The sequence below is a fragment of the Anguilla anguilla genome, chromosome 19, assembly GCF_013347855.1.
Source record: "Anguilla anguilla isolate fAngAng1 chromosome 19, fAngAng1.pri, whole genome shotgun sequence".
In the NCBI taxonomy this organism is placed as follows: domain Eukaryota; kingdom Metazoa; phylum Chordata; class Actinopteri; order Anguilliformes; family Anguillidae; genus Anguilla; species Anguilla anguilla.
The window spans coordinates 10,987,176-11,002,331 of NC_049219.1; the positions used below are offsets into that span (position 1 = coordinate 10,987,176).

Here is a 15,156-nt window from a genome sequence, read left to right on the forward strand (position 1 = left end):
AGTGTTCTAGAACTCCACTGCTTTCAGTTACCAGCGGTGATTGTTACATCAGCATTAGAATGTTCAGTTAAGAGCATTCTTATGGCATATGGAACGAGTTGTTTGTGAACAGAGGATTTGCCGACACTTCCGGGTGGATAACGTTCTGACCTCAGCCGTTTTTATACTGTGTGCATGTACACCTTGACGCACCTGGAGTTGGTTAGCGTGGCTTATTAGCAGTAGGACAGAACTCTCCGTACCCAATCTGTGCGATACCAGACTGGAGAGATCCCTACTGTCAGGGAAAGAGCTCTCAAACTGCTCATTTTGAAAACAGCACCCCCCCCCCCCCTCATATTTCTTAGATTTATTGTCCTCCTAACCTTTAAAGGTGGATGGAGAGATTGAATTCCCTTTCATCTTTGGTTGACATAGCTGACTGGTGTGTGTGTGCTGAAGTGGGGGGGGGGGGGGCGGGGCATTATTGATCTTTCCTGGTCTTCAGCTGTTTCCTGTGTCAGGTGGTGACAGTTTGGGTAGGGGGGTGGATTGAGTGGGATGGGCCAGCAGTTCTGGGTCGAAGGCGCTCGCTGCTGTTTTTACGCGCGCGCATGTGTGTGATACTGTAGTACTGTTGGGCATGATGAGGGTCAGGTAGGAAACAGTGTGGCTCTGACCCGTGGAGAAAAACATTCCTGTGTTGAACACGTGTCGGTGTGATGTATGGTGATGTTGAGACGGGACCCCGCCTTGTAAAGGGTGTTTATTGATCGTTTTATATACAGTAAAACAGTTAGGGAAGTGAAATTGTAACCAGGGGGGTTGCAGGTTTGATTCCCAGGTGGGACAATGTCGATCTGAATGGATAAGTATTGTCTGGTAAGAAAATAATGTTAATGATCATTAAAACCATTTAATTTTAACCTTTGACCAGATTTCTCTGGGTTATTCTCCTCCAGGCTCCACCTGATCTCCGCTCCTGTGCTCCTGTAATTTATGACCTTGAGCCGTCGTGATTGTGATATTGATTAAAAGTCTCCTCGATAAACCTCCCCCGCCCCAGCCCACCCCACGCCAGCCCACTCCAAGGAAATCACAGCTGCAGAGGAGCTGCCCAAATTGAGGGAAAAGCTCCTTACAAAATGAATAGATAAATGAATAGTTCCCCTACGGTCGTTTTCTCAGCCTTCTCGCGGCCCAGGGCCCCAGCGCTGGGTGGAGTAATACCATCTCTTCTGCCCGGAACCCCTTTTCCACTTTCCTTCAGCGCCTCTGAACGTGTTATCCATCTCCCACTCCTCCCACGCAAGCATAGTGCCTTTCTCCTCTCACCAGTGTCTCCCCCAGCTAACGTTCTCACAACGTTCCTGGAACGTTTGGTCGATGTTATAGCATTGTCGCTACATTGTGAGAATGTTTTTCTGGGTCCCTGACATCCCAGAGAACCTGCCCCGTCCCGCCCCGCCCCGTCCCCGTCCCCGTCCCCATGCTTAATTCATACCCCCATGAAAAATGAAACGGCGCAACTGTTTCCGCAGCGACGCACTTATTTATGGATGAGGGAGGGAGCAGGGAAATCAAAACAATACACTGTTCAGTGTTGAACCTCCATTTTTCATGGGTTTGAAATGATAATGACACCCGCAGCGTGGAGGCTGGAAGCGTGATGCAGGTGTGTGTGTGCGCTCACACTCACAAGTTTCAGTTAATTTGAGTTTTTACCTATCTGAAGGCCTTTGAAAATGGGCATATTAAATGTGGAGAGTTTCCTGTAGGGGCCAAAATGCTCACTACATTCTCTGTTTGACTTTTGACTTGGGCCTGAAGATACTGAATAATTGCTGTGACGCTGTTAGTTAGTAAGTCCTAGAATAAGCTTTTTGTGCTTAAATTTGAGAAAGTTGCCTAAGGGGAGCATTAATTTTATTGTGATACATGCCCATCAATTTGAGGGTCAGCATAATTTATAGGAAGTATATGTACTCGTATGTTTCCCAAGCTTTTGGTCAGAAGTACCATAGCACTGACATTGATTCTGTGTTTCTCCCGAAATTTCCACTCCAGCATTAATGCACGCAGATAATATCAGCTGCTCTATTGCGCATGCTAATGTCTCTCTCCCCGTGCTACAGAACCCCTCTACAAAAACCCCAGTTCCTGCGAATGTCAGCACCACCGGTAACGTCCTGTGGCCACGATGCGCGTGAAAATGACTCACCCCAGGATTCCTAATTTGCCTCTGGGTGGGAACAAAGGGAGCTGGCCAGGTGTGCGGCGTTTTTTTTTTTTTTTTTTACACCTGCAGGCGCGACTGGCGCGGGGCCCGGGAAACGAACGCCGGTTTCACCCGCGTAAACGCGAGGTCCTTCTTCTCTCTTCGTCCCGCGAAAAGGGTGTTCGGTTTTCGTGGAAAATGACTCATTTCCCAGCTGCGACTGCCCAGAGCTTCACCGCGGGAGCGACGCATTGGAGTCGGGCCGCTCTGCCACGGGCACCGGCGAATGAGCACGACCGTTAATGCGTGGCGGCCATTTTGTATCTCCCTCGTCTGGAGCTCAGGCTCAGTAAATGGGGAACGCAGAGGACTTGAAACACGAGCACGGCAAAGGGGTTTACACAGCTCGGGGGGGTCTCTTGCTTGAAAGACAGCTGACACGGTAGCGCCTGTGTAATCGAAGGTCGGGTTTGAGATTCCAATGAAAATGAGTACCGTTATAATCCTGTGGAAATACAGAACATGGCCAAAAGTATGTGGACTCCTGACAGTCAACATCTCATCCAAAATTATGGGCATTAATACGGAGTTGCATTAAGATTTGCCTTCATTGGAACATAGGGGCCTAGCCCAATCCATGAGAAACAGCTCCAGGAAATGGGGTGTCCAGATACTTTCAGTCATAATAGTGCATATCACAATAACTGCTTCTGCACAGGAAGTGATCTCATAAGGAGGTGCTGTTAGCCCTTCTGTTATGACTGATAGCTTTATTCTCCCAAGCTCTTTCATAAGCTGGGAAGGTCTGTAATCGCCTCGCTTACAATGAATGGCTACCGATGGCACAAAAGTATTTACAACTGCCTCCCGGATAGATTGTGCTGCTGACTCCGTGTTTTCGGATCTTTGAGAAAACAGATTAAATTGATGGTCCTCTGTTCGACGTGCAAAACAACTTTTTGAAAACCGTTATGTCAGCTTAACTACAAGATTCTAGTGGCCACCTAAAAATGTTTCACTTTTAATACGACTTTTGGCTGCCTCCCTGTACTTTTTAACTCTGCTGTTGCATACGTTACCTCTCAATTCATTTCTTTTTAATTTGAAAAACTATTTTTCAGATTTAAAAACAAAAACAAAAAACCCCAAACTTAACTTTTTAAACTGTCTTTGCAGGCCACCCAAGCACTGCTGGAACTGTGAAGCATAGGATTTCAAATGCAAGGCAATACATTTATATGGTAAACCAGCCCAAATTTGCTGCCCCTTAAGGAGAGAGAATACGCTGCAGTATGATATAAATACGCGGCGGTTTTGAGACATTTCACAGTAATGCAGTTTGTTTATTTTTGCATATTGCAATGTCTGGAAGTGGCAGTGCGTATTTTGGAGGGTTGCTATATCTTTTCCTGCTCCTGGTGATATATCGTATTTCAGTGTACTGCAGTATATTCAGTTTTTGTCAGGGTGACGGTGCAGTATAGTGGTTATAGGGAACTGGGCTTGTAACACAGAAAGCTTGTGTGTTCTTCCAGACTCCTTCCCTTGCACCCCTGAGCATGGCGCTTCACCTGAATGGACTGAAGGTGAGGATTGTACTCAGTGCCGGTTGCTCTGTTAAACGCCCAAACGGAAGTGTGACTTTGGACGGAGCTGAACGGACCGGTCCACGCTGCCGCCCCGTCGGCTGGTGCAGTGAGCTCCCCCGCTCTCCGCTCGGTCTGCGGGGGGAACGCTGCGTGACCCGCGAGCGTATTTTACAACGCGGGAAGGATCCTTCACGCTGAGCAATGTGCCGCGGAACAGGAAGTGGTTCTCTGCTCTGTGTGTGTGCGTGTGCGAACAGCACGCTTTCGCCTTCCCCCCGTCCCGTCCCCTTAATGTCCCCTTAATGCCCCAGAGCTCAGACGCTGTTAAATTAAATCCACAGCGCTGCGCAGGACAAAAATCTCATCAGTTCCACGCTCGTTAAAGTGCAGAGACACGTAATGGCGGCCTCTCCTGCGTCTCCCTGTCTGGATGTGTTTCGGTAGCGCCGCTCTCTGTGTTTTAGTCAGCGTGAGTTATCACAGTGTGCTGGGACATAAGCCTTATGTTTGTTTTTTTTAAATGTCTGCTCAGCTGTGGGCCATGTGCTGTGTGCTTATGGGGAGAAGAACAAACAGGCTCTTTTTCTGTCTGCGTTCTTCTGTTGCTGGTGCTACTTCAATTAGGCATCAGAGTTTGTGAGTTAAATTCTGATTCGCTCTGTGGGAGGAAGTGGGCGTTATTCCGTCAGGCTTTGCACTCTGATTCGCCGTCTTTAGATTCTGGTTTTAAATTTCCGGCCATTACCACTCTCGTTTTCTGACCTTCTTCCCATCCATCATGTCTTTCATTCATCCTGAGCTGCTACGTAGCTTGCGATGCCTGAGAATAAAACCAGAGGTAGTAGGCCTAATTGCTGAAGGTCATTTGCAGCACCATAGAAGCTCAGAGCGAGAGACGTGGAACCATAGAAGCTCTCTTTGGGAGGTCTAAGCCGTGTGGCACACGGAACCATTTCTCTCCTGTGTGGCTGTCCGTCATGAATTGAGAGACTCTGTGGTAAAAGCAGTGGTGAAAATGTGGAAGTGGGTCCTGGCAGGACTACCTTATAATGTACAGCTGTCCTGTGGAACTTTGCCCAAGCCAGAAACAGTCTTTGTCCTTAAACCAGCAGACACATTTTTCCCCTTGATGAGCTGGTGTTGGTTGTTTGTGCGTGTGTGGGAGGGAGGGAGCGAGAGAGAGAGTCTGTGCATGTGTTTATGCATCTAGAATAAAACGCTCATCAGTGGTGTTGACTGCTTCTTCAGGGTAATGGTAGGGTGCAGGCTTGCCTTCATAACACTTAATCTACTGGAATAATTAGAGCAGCGTGGTTCTGAAGATGCCGCGTTGAATGTGAGAGTGCACTCAAGGTACACGCCACTTACGTGTTATTAAAATGTCCTTATCGCAGTGTTATTTTAGCACTTGGGGCACACGGCACGCATTTTGCATGACCTCTGGTGCAGTGTGCTAAATCTGTAGCAGAGTGATACGTGCACCTGGGCGCCTCCTGGGATTGGACAGAACAGGTCTTTGATCAGGCGCCCTTGGCAACTACTGTATTCTAAATCTCTTCTCCCACACTGGTCACCATACTCTTCCCCCTGCTTGAGGTGACAGCACTGAGGCCTTTGCTGAAATACACACACACAAATGCATAGACACGCAGGCACGTACACACACACGCGCACACACATGCCCAAACACGCACCTAAACCTCAACCTAGTTGCATTATTACTCTATTTCACCCGCTCCACTGTGCTAAACTTTCCAAACCCACTCCAGCAGTAAACCTGCAGGCACACAAACACGATTTTTCCCCCTGACTTGGCTGAAACTTTGTTGATGAAACTGGAAAGTAAATAGTTTAAACACCCAATAGCAACGGCTACCTCGGCTTCCTCGTGTCTGAAGTTTCTCAGGTCCTGGAAGCCCACAGTTTAGCAGCAGCTGCTGCTCCCTTTAAATGAGTTGCAGCCTTACAGCCTAGAGAAGTGGACTGTCAAAATAAAATGAGTTCCTAAGAAAAATGTTTTAGAGGGAACCCAATCTAACAAAGTTTTTATTTTAAGAAAAAGATTAAAACTTTCTCCAGTATTTTTAAAATTTTTATTTATTTATTTATTTATGTATTTTTTTGAGCCGGTCGAGTCCTTCCTCCTGCAGTGCGTTTCCCCAGCCCTGCGCTGTGCCCTGGGTGTAGTGAATGAGCTCGCAGAGCATTTCTGACAGCCGTACAAATATTTTGACGGCGGTTATTGGCGTATCCCTTCCCCTTCCCCGCGCGGGCCAGTGCAGAGCCAGAGCTCCCGCCGCTGATTTTGTTACGCCCGTTAGAGAGGGCGAGCCAGCGCTGGGGTCCGCTCGGGATACCAGCAGATCGATAACTGAGGAAGGACGTCCTCTCTCTCTTCTATCCAAAGCCACTTTCCATAAGGGGACAAAAAAAACATTTCCATTGTGGATTGAAATAGGCCCTGTTTCCGCGTGCCGCTTTTCAGTCTGAACGTGTGTGTACTTGTGTTCAGGTGTGTGTGTGCGTGTGCATCTGTGCGTGCTGTATGTGTATATGTATAGCGTTAAACAGTGGCACTTCAGCTTTGAAAAGTTTTGTGGACAAATAGTTCAGTTTACGTGCCTTAACCAACATGTTTTCTCAACATTTTGTTTTAATTGTCTTTTACTTTCTGACTAGGCGATGCCATTATTGGCATCTGAAAACTGTAGGTGGTGTAAGGTCATGTTATTTGTTTTCAGATTGTTGGAAGATTTTGGAAAACTACAAAAGGACATTGTCCCGTTTATTTTATATTTCTCTCAAATCCAAAATGCTCAACCTCAAACGTAGGCTTGTTCCCTCATGGCAGAATCCTCCGTCAACAAGGGACCATCCTCCAGTATGTCCTCAGCCTCTTATTTTCACTCTATGACCTCCCAAGATCAGCTGAAGAGTTCCTGCGTTGGCATACTGCACAGTGCCATAACTGCTATAAAGCAGCCCCATATTTGCAATTCATTACCAAGAGCTTTTTTCAGTTGTCTTTCCCTGGTCAATCATCACTGGATAATTAGCACAGACTGCTCTTAATCGGTCAGAGTATTTAATAAATCTGTTTTACACAATCTGTGCTTTATTTCTCTGGGAAGCATAGAAATACACGCACTTATATTGAAACGTAAATATGTGTAAAATCACAAAGAGTCCGTTTCGCTCACTGCAGGCGAAATAATGGTTTTTCATTTCATCTCACAAAATGCTACTTGTGAGTGCCTCACGTGTCCAACATAATGGTACTCTTTCAAGTTTGTAAGAAAATGGAATTATAAATATTGTGAACATTACTTAAATGACAGGAACTGCCAAATCGCATGTCTCAGTGCTCTCTGTCCTCATCGGATACGTATTGGTTATGGCACTTTGTTGCATTTTCAGCTTTAAAGTGGCTCATCTTTGTCTTACTTTTTAATACCCTGCTGAGTCTGAGCTTTATCCTACTAAGCTTATCTTTTTTTTTTTGAGGCAAATTATGCTCAGTATTCTGCAGTAGTTCTCAGAAAGACTCCTGTGGTTATCGCTTTAAATCGAGATCTTCATACCATCTGACTAGTTTGAGTGCTGAGTAATGACCTCACCCGAGGGGCCGCAGTCACTTTGTGTTTTTCCCACTGTCTTTCCACCAGCAACACTCTCTCAGGTTCAGGAGAGGGAAGGTAGAATGGCTCACTGGAGACGGTGAATGAGTGGAATCAGGTAGCTATGAGACTGTATGGTAAGTCTGCAGAAGCTGTGGCTCTTCTCTGACTAAAGCCTAGTAGCCTTGTTGCTAGCCCACAGGTACCAGGGTTGAGTGGTCCTGTGGATACTGTAGCCCTCTGGGACCAAGGTTGATTGGTGCTGTTGTCAGTACTGCACAGGTTGAGTGTTGATTTTCCCTGCCATGTGCCGGCTGTTCAGTTTGTTTGTGGATGTAAAACACTTGCGCACACTACAATATACTGTGGAGGAAAAAATAAACATAATTTAAATGAGTTATGTCCTGTGAATCTGTGAGCACAGCTAAGCGGCTAAGCATGGAGAGGAACCACAGCAGCATTGCATCATGTCCTTAAATATAGATGAGCCTTAACTCTGTCTGCACGCTCCCTCTGTGTGTGTTTTAGATGTGTTTGGATTCTGTTTATGCAATAAAGCATCCCTGGGTGTCCTGGGTGTTCTCCGGAGTGTGCCAGACAAGTCCATATGGATTGTTATATAGGTGTGTGTGTGTTGTGTGTGCGCGCTGTGAAGCTATGTTGCACTGGGCAAAAAAAAAAACTTGATGCTGGTTGCCCGGGGTGGAGAGTCCATTGTTTAGGATCTGACTGAATCGCACTTTCTGCAAGATGTGTCCTTTTCAGAGAATATTTTGAGTGCCGTATCTAGGTTTGTTTAATTTGTTTGGTTTTTTTTCCCCAGCCTTTCAAAACACAACTTTAATTTGATTTTCAGAATAGCTGTATAAAATAGAAGAGGAACAAATTAAAGATTGTATTTCTTAAACAAAGGGGAGGGAGGCAGGGCAGTATGTGGGGGGGGGGGGGGGGAGATCTTTGTGAATGGAGTATGTGACTGGAATCCTTGATTTGTCATCATGTCCTCAAACGGCAGGATTATCCTGCGCTCGGGCTGATGGGAGTTTTTTTTTCTTTTTTTCCAAAACCATCTCTGGGGGGAAGGAGGTGTTCAGAGGAGGCGGATTTATCGTCCCTCTCTCCCGCTCTCCCGAGAGAGAGAGAGTCCCGTCCTGAGCGTCGTCAGGGGAGCCGCGTCTCCTTAACGCTGTCGGGACGGGGCGCAATCTGCTCCTATCATCTGTAATCGACCGTCATCCGCCGTCTCCCCGATGGCCTAGTCAGTCTCGCCTTCTCTTCTTTTTTTTTTTTTTTTTTTTTTTTTAGAGAGAGAGAGAGAGAGCAATCGGAGCAGAAACGAGGCTGACGCAGCAGTGCGCGCTGTGGGGGGGGGGGGGGGGGGGTTGGGGGGCTTGTTACCGGAGGGGCTGTGGGTCAGGTGGACTCTGGAGCCGGGGCAGTTTAGCTCCATGTCTCCACGGCGGGATACCCAGCCGAATAAAACACGCCTCACGTGACACTCAGCGAGCCGCACGGGGGTGGGATAGGAACTCTAGCACGTTACAGAGCCCCCAGAGCTTCAATGCTTCTGCAACAAACACATTTAAAAAAAAGAATGTACCCAAGGTTGGGATTGCTTTTAGAAAAGCCCCCTGAATGCTGCGGAAAGATAGAGCGCCTTCTTTCAGTTCAGACGGTCTCTCTCTATCTCTTCTCCCGCCTTCCTCTTCCCGCTCTCTCGCTCTCTCGCTCTGTCCCTTGATTCCCTTCTTCCTGATAGGTTATAAGGGAACAGAATGGCCCTGTGAGGGTGGAAGGCTCGCCGTATCATGAGGGCACAGAGCTCATTGTGTATCATGGGGGCTGGAGCAGCAAGTCAGTCAAAGTGGGGAAAAATAGCAAATGGTTGCATTCAGTTATTGGACTGAAAACGTCAGAGGGGTACAGAGCCCTAGTCAGTAAAACGGAGGAATGCAGAATGTCTGCAGGAGGTGTTTGTGTTTGCTTTCTGGGTTACCCTCACCGCTTGGGTTAAACCACAGATTTTAGATGCAGAGCCACCAGACACCCGCTTGGCTCTGTACTGGCATCCGAACTTCTGTCTCCCGTCTGCTGATGCAGAACAATGAGAGGCTCCACTTTGACTGTGTCGAAGTTCAGCAGTCCCATCTCTCGCCTCAGGCACTAATAATAATAATAATAATAATAATAATAATAAAGAACTTCACATACTGTGTGAGTGTGTTTTATTTAAATGAGAAATGTAATAACCCAATGCTGAAGCGTTCTTGAACATTCACAATGCGACAGTTAAAAAATAAACAGATCAAAATCCTGCAGGACACTGCCTTGGCAACCGACTATCAAATGCTTAAGTCAAATTACTGCAGAGACTCAAATATTATGGCTTTAAAAACATCCTGCATTCATGCTCTGGAAGTATTGCCCCAAAATCGTGTGTGTGTGTGTGTGTGTGTGTGTGTGTGTGTGTGTGTGTGTGTCTATTTGCGTGTCCGATCCCTACAAAATATTTCCATGTGTTTGGTTTAAGAAGCTGGAGGATTATCCAGTCCATTTGAAGAAGGTGCAGGCTTCACTGTGCGGCTTGTTTTCACGGTTTGGTAGCGCTCGTAGGAATTCAAGCTCTATCCGCTCCTTTTTTAATTCCAGAAATGTCTCGCTGGGACAGGCACTGGTTTGCTGTAGTTGTGTGTTCACTGTTACGCGCTCCCCCCCCGTTCTGCCTTTATTCCCCTTGGTCTGTCTCTCCCTCGCTCATCTCTCAGGTGCCTATGATTAGGGGCTGATTGCACCTGTAGTGCCCCTCCCTTCAAAAGGGCTCAGTGGAGAGTGGAGAGAGAGACTCCTGGCTGGCAGCATTCCCTTTTGTTTGGTCCCTCTTCCCCTTTAGTGTTTTTGTCTAAGTTTCCTATTTTTCCCTTTTCTTCTGGGGAGGGAGGGAGGTCTGGTAGTCTAGTAATCATGGCTTTATTGTTGTAGTTTAGTTTTTTCTGTTTTGTTAGTTTAGGGAGGAGTCCTGGGTCCGACGGCCCACTGCGTGGTTGGCCCAGGCTTCTCCTTCCTTTTGTTCTTTTTGGCCAGACCTCTTATTGCTTCATCATTTGTGAGTATTTTTGTGTTTTGTTAGAATGTAATGTAATACCAATAAACCTTTTTTTTTTTACACAAAGAATCTTTAAACAGCCCTAAATAAGAGAAAAGACTCAGTAATTGCGGCTCGCAACGCCCGAGGTTTTAGGTTTGATTCCCCATTGGGGTGCTGCCACTGCACCCTTGAGCGAGACACTTAGCCGGGATTCAGTAAACATCCGGCTGTATGAATGGGTTGTTTGTTTGGAAGAAGAGGCGAAGCTGTATCTCTCTGCGTCTGTCCGTCCGTCCGCGCACGGCGCTCCCGCCGGTGGGTAACGAAGGCCGCACCGGCGGGGACGATCTCGGGGCTGCTTCCGCGGCGACGGGCGGCCCTCTGCCTCAGCTCTCGGGCCACGCCCTTTTTCCCGCCGTGCCCCAGTACCGCGGACAAGCGCGGCCTTAATCAGATCAGTGCTTCAAAGGCACCCCCACCCCCCTACCCTGCTGCTGCCCCCCAACATCCTGGCTGTGCTCACTGATCAAAGAAGCACCAACACTAACCCCCCCCCCCATATGTGGCTCTGGCTCCCTCATCCTCTCCATTTCTGCTAGTGCTCCGCCTGTAGCCCTGGGGGCGGGCAGGTGGGCGCGGGGACATGTTGATCTCGTTTATTCATAGCCGTGTAAATGCTGCGCGCTCTTATCTTTCCCAGAGCGGCTCGCAGGGCCATTGTGACATCATACATAAAATACCTCATACCTGGGGAGCGAGGAGAACCGGAGCAAAAGGCACAGATCGGCCCAGCCGGCACCGTGGCGACCGGAGTCGCTTCAGACGGGAAAAACCGAAACCGAAAAAACCTTAAAATAGCAGCTCTGCAACCGCCGTATTCCGTGTGCCGCGGGCCTCGGAGCTGTGAAATGGCGAGAAGGACTCCTCTATTATTTACGTTAAGCAGCGGGGAGGCGAGAGGGCCACACCACGATAATCCTCCACAGCCTTTAGGCCTGGACCAAATCAGAAGCCCGCCCATCTGCCACGTTTGGCACCGTGCGGCAGAGATGGCGGTCAGTCTGATTGGCGGTCCTGGCTGGCGCTGTCACAGAAGGGCCCGGGGTCGCCACCTCGGGGCCAGCTGGCACGGGATGCTTAGTGTCAAAGGTCGGCCGTCTGTTTCCATGGCGGCAAAGATTTGCACAAGGCAGGCCCGGTCAGAGCCAGAACATGGCTTTACTGGCTAGCCCACTGCTAGCCCAGCAACTTATTTATGTATTATTTTTGTCCACGAATGCCACTAGAACATTCCCCCATTTTACTAAGATTCTACTCCTTTTTTTAGTCTCAATTCTGGATGTTTTATAAATGTCTCCATTTGTAAGCTATAGTGATAAGCGACACAGCGATTTTTTACAGTGTTTTATCTTTTCACACACTACATTTTGTTTTACTTGTGTGTGTGTGTGCGTGTGAGAGAGAGAGATGATGTGTCCTCTATTAAATGTGAAAGTATAACAATGTAGTTTTCGAGAAATCAATTTTGGTGAGTTCCTGTTTTTATTCCTTTCTGTGAACTGAGCGTGGAGAACCTAAGGGTTTTCACTAATGAGAAAACAAAATGAGAACATAACAGCTCTTGAGAGGTAGAGAGAGAGAGACCTTCAGACAGAGGGAATATTGGTGTGGACAGATATGTGCAACTGTAAAAGCTTTAGCAATTTTATTTTTTATAATATTTAATGGCAAAAAAGCAGTTGGCTGGGGCATTCCCTTCATCTTGATGTTTAAATATTATAATAAAATGGTTCACCCGTAATCTGAGGCAGTAGGTTTATGCAAGGAAAGATGCTAATTAAATATTTGTGTTATTTTTAAATGTCTTTGTACATTCCACACTGTTCGTGGCATTGATGTTTGATGCCAGGGAAAGCAATCGCAGTACCTTCTGCACTAGAACTGGATGTTCCACCCTACCATTCTGAATTCAGTGTGTGTGTGTACATGTGTGTGTGCGCGCCCATGCACGCGTGTGTGTGCGCCTTTCAGTTCATTTCTCCCCACCTGTCCACAGAAAGTGTTGCACAGAATTATTATTTAATTTTTTTAACAATTCCTCTTTTGACCTTTCTTTGATTTCCTGTCTACTTCACGATTCCATCACTACTATTTATTATTGAAAAGGCTGTCTGGCTGAGTTTCCTTAGAATTTTTCTAAGGCTGTTCACACAAAATAGCCATTTGTGAAGGGAAATAAAAGATGTAAAACAAGCAGCGTCAGGAATGCGGGAGTGGGTGTACGCACTTTTGTGTGATTTATTGATGCGATTAGTTCCTGGTTTAGATAAAAGGGAATAGAACGCGGACCTTGAAAATTTCCACAGAGAAATGTACGGCCCTGTGGCTGAGGGGGGAAAGGAGGGAGGGAGTGCAGAGGAGAGGGGGGGGGGCGCAGGAGTGGGGTGTCTAAAAGAGCAGAATGGCAGGCTGATGTAACCGAGGCTGCACACGCACAATGCACCCGACACCGGGGTTCAGCTCAGGCCAGTACGCAGGCTGCAGCCCGCTACAGGTGTTTCTGACCTGCAGCTTTTAAATAAAGAGATCATCTGAATGCCCGTCTTGTCCTTCTCATTCTTCTCTTTTTCTCACCGTCTCGGTCTTATTCACTGTGTCCTTTTCAGCAGCTGTCTCTACTGGGCGATCAATGGAAAAGGGCGCGGACCCCTAACGTGTAATTACGGCTGTTTATTATACCATGTAAAAAATAAATAAAAAATGTGAACGTGAAAAGAAAATGCATCAATTTCCATTTGTAAAAGACTTTAAATGCTGTGCCCCTTAAGGAACGCGGTGGTTTGTGTGTCATGAGGAAAACTATCGTTCAAACGCGACCCCAATTATCCTGATTCCTGCTAATTTGATTATGAACAAAGTAATAATTTCTGCTAGCAAAATAAGTTTTTTTTTTTTTTTTTCCCCAGTCTCAATCAATAAAGGATTCAAATTCTTATTGCGGGTTTATTTTCATGTCACCTTTAAAATGACCTTTCATTACAACCCTCTATTCCCATGTGCTTGTACCACAGAGGGTGTACTGTATGTTGATTAAGTTGCTCTATTGCGGAGGACAATAATGAATCTTCAGAAGGCTATAGTTTTAGAAAACCTGTCATTTCAGTAAATCATCGACTGCACAAAGACCAGATGAGCGTAAATGAAATTCACCCTGCAAAAGGAAATCTGGATTTGTGAGAATTAAGGGTCGGGAGGACAGAGTGTATGACTGAAATAAAGGAGAAAGGGGGATGGGAGAGGGGGGGGCAGTGGGAGGGTGGGAAAGAGAGAGAGGGAGGCGAGACAGAGATGGGAGGATAGAAACAGAGTGACAGAGATGGAGAGAGGAGGGGTAGAGGGGAATGAAACATTGGGTGACCACCTGGCTGGTGACTCAGTAGATTCCTGACGCTCCTCCTGGCTCTTCTCCAGCCGACGGAGCACCCCGCTGCTGACCCCCCCGCTGCTGACCGCCCCGCTGCTGACCGCCCCGCTGCTGCTGACCGCCACGTTTTCCCGCTGCGGTTCGGCACGGCGGTGCCCTGGCGCGGTTAATGGTGAATCCGCTTCTCCGCCTTAATCAGGCAGCCTGTGGCCGTCAGGCGCAGGCCTTCACACGGCTATGTGGCTGATTGAGCCACTGGCTTCTACAGGCTTGGCGTTACATCAGAATGCTAGCTGGCTGGTTAGGAGAGTCGCTACTACCGAGCGGACTGTCCACTATTTCCCAGACCTGGGTCAAATACGTATTTGTTTTGGATTCAAATAATTTTCTGTGCTCTGTTGATCTTGCCTGCTGTAACTGAGCCTGCCAATATGACCCAAAGGTGGGGTTTGCACTTTTTGAGAGTGTTTAATTGGTTCCAATATACCAGACAAGATCAGTAAAGCATAGAAAAGTATTTGAATCCAAAACAAATACGTATTTGACCCTGGGTCTGCTATTTCCATTTTGTTTTTGGTTTTCTGAGATAATTAAATTGAGTGAAATCACAGTATGCATTCAACAAGAGGTCTATTTGAAATTACCGACCAGAAAACCGTTTTTTTTTCTTAAAGGCAGTTGTCAAAGTCAAGCTAAGCACCATGCTATTTTCAAAGGGTTCATTGTTTAACTTTCATTTGAAGGAGACCTGTTGGTTACATGTTCAGTACAGCGTGTTAGGCAGTTTAATGTATTTAATGAACAAGAAATTCCAAGCATTATATTTGCCGATTTTTGTCTTCACAAACAAGTTAGCTAAATTAAACGTAATTAAACTATATTTTTGTAGAGACACTTACAGGGTGTAATTCCTACATGGATCACTGGATTTGGGTGATAATTAGGGCTGACTGTCTGCACTTTAACCTCATGTTCTTTGTTTCATTTCAAATCCAATGTGCTGGAGTACAGAGCTGAGAGTACAGACAGTTACAAACTGAACTTTAAACATGAATGTATAAATGTGTAATGTCTAAATAACATGTTTCACAGTTGAATCGTTTTCTTTGCACCCTAAAATGGTTGTGCACATGCCTTCCGCTGTTTAACAAGAAAGATGCACATCATTTCTTAAAAAATATTTTGGTATACACATTTGTTTATTTGTACTTCAATAAGAAACTGACAAGGGTTCACGGTTTCTG

At 46.6% G+C, this 15,156-nt stretch overlaps 1 long non-coding RNA gene across 2 annotated transcripts in view; it reads left to right on the forward strand.

Moving 5' to 3' along the window:
- Positions 1-15,156, forward strand: part of LOC118219033 — a 52,554-nt gene that overhangs the window by 35,848 nt on the left and 1,550 nt on the right. The window lies entirely within an intron of this gene.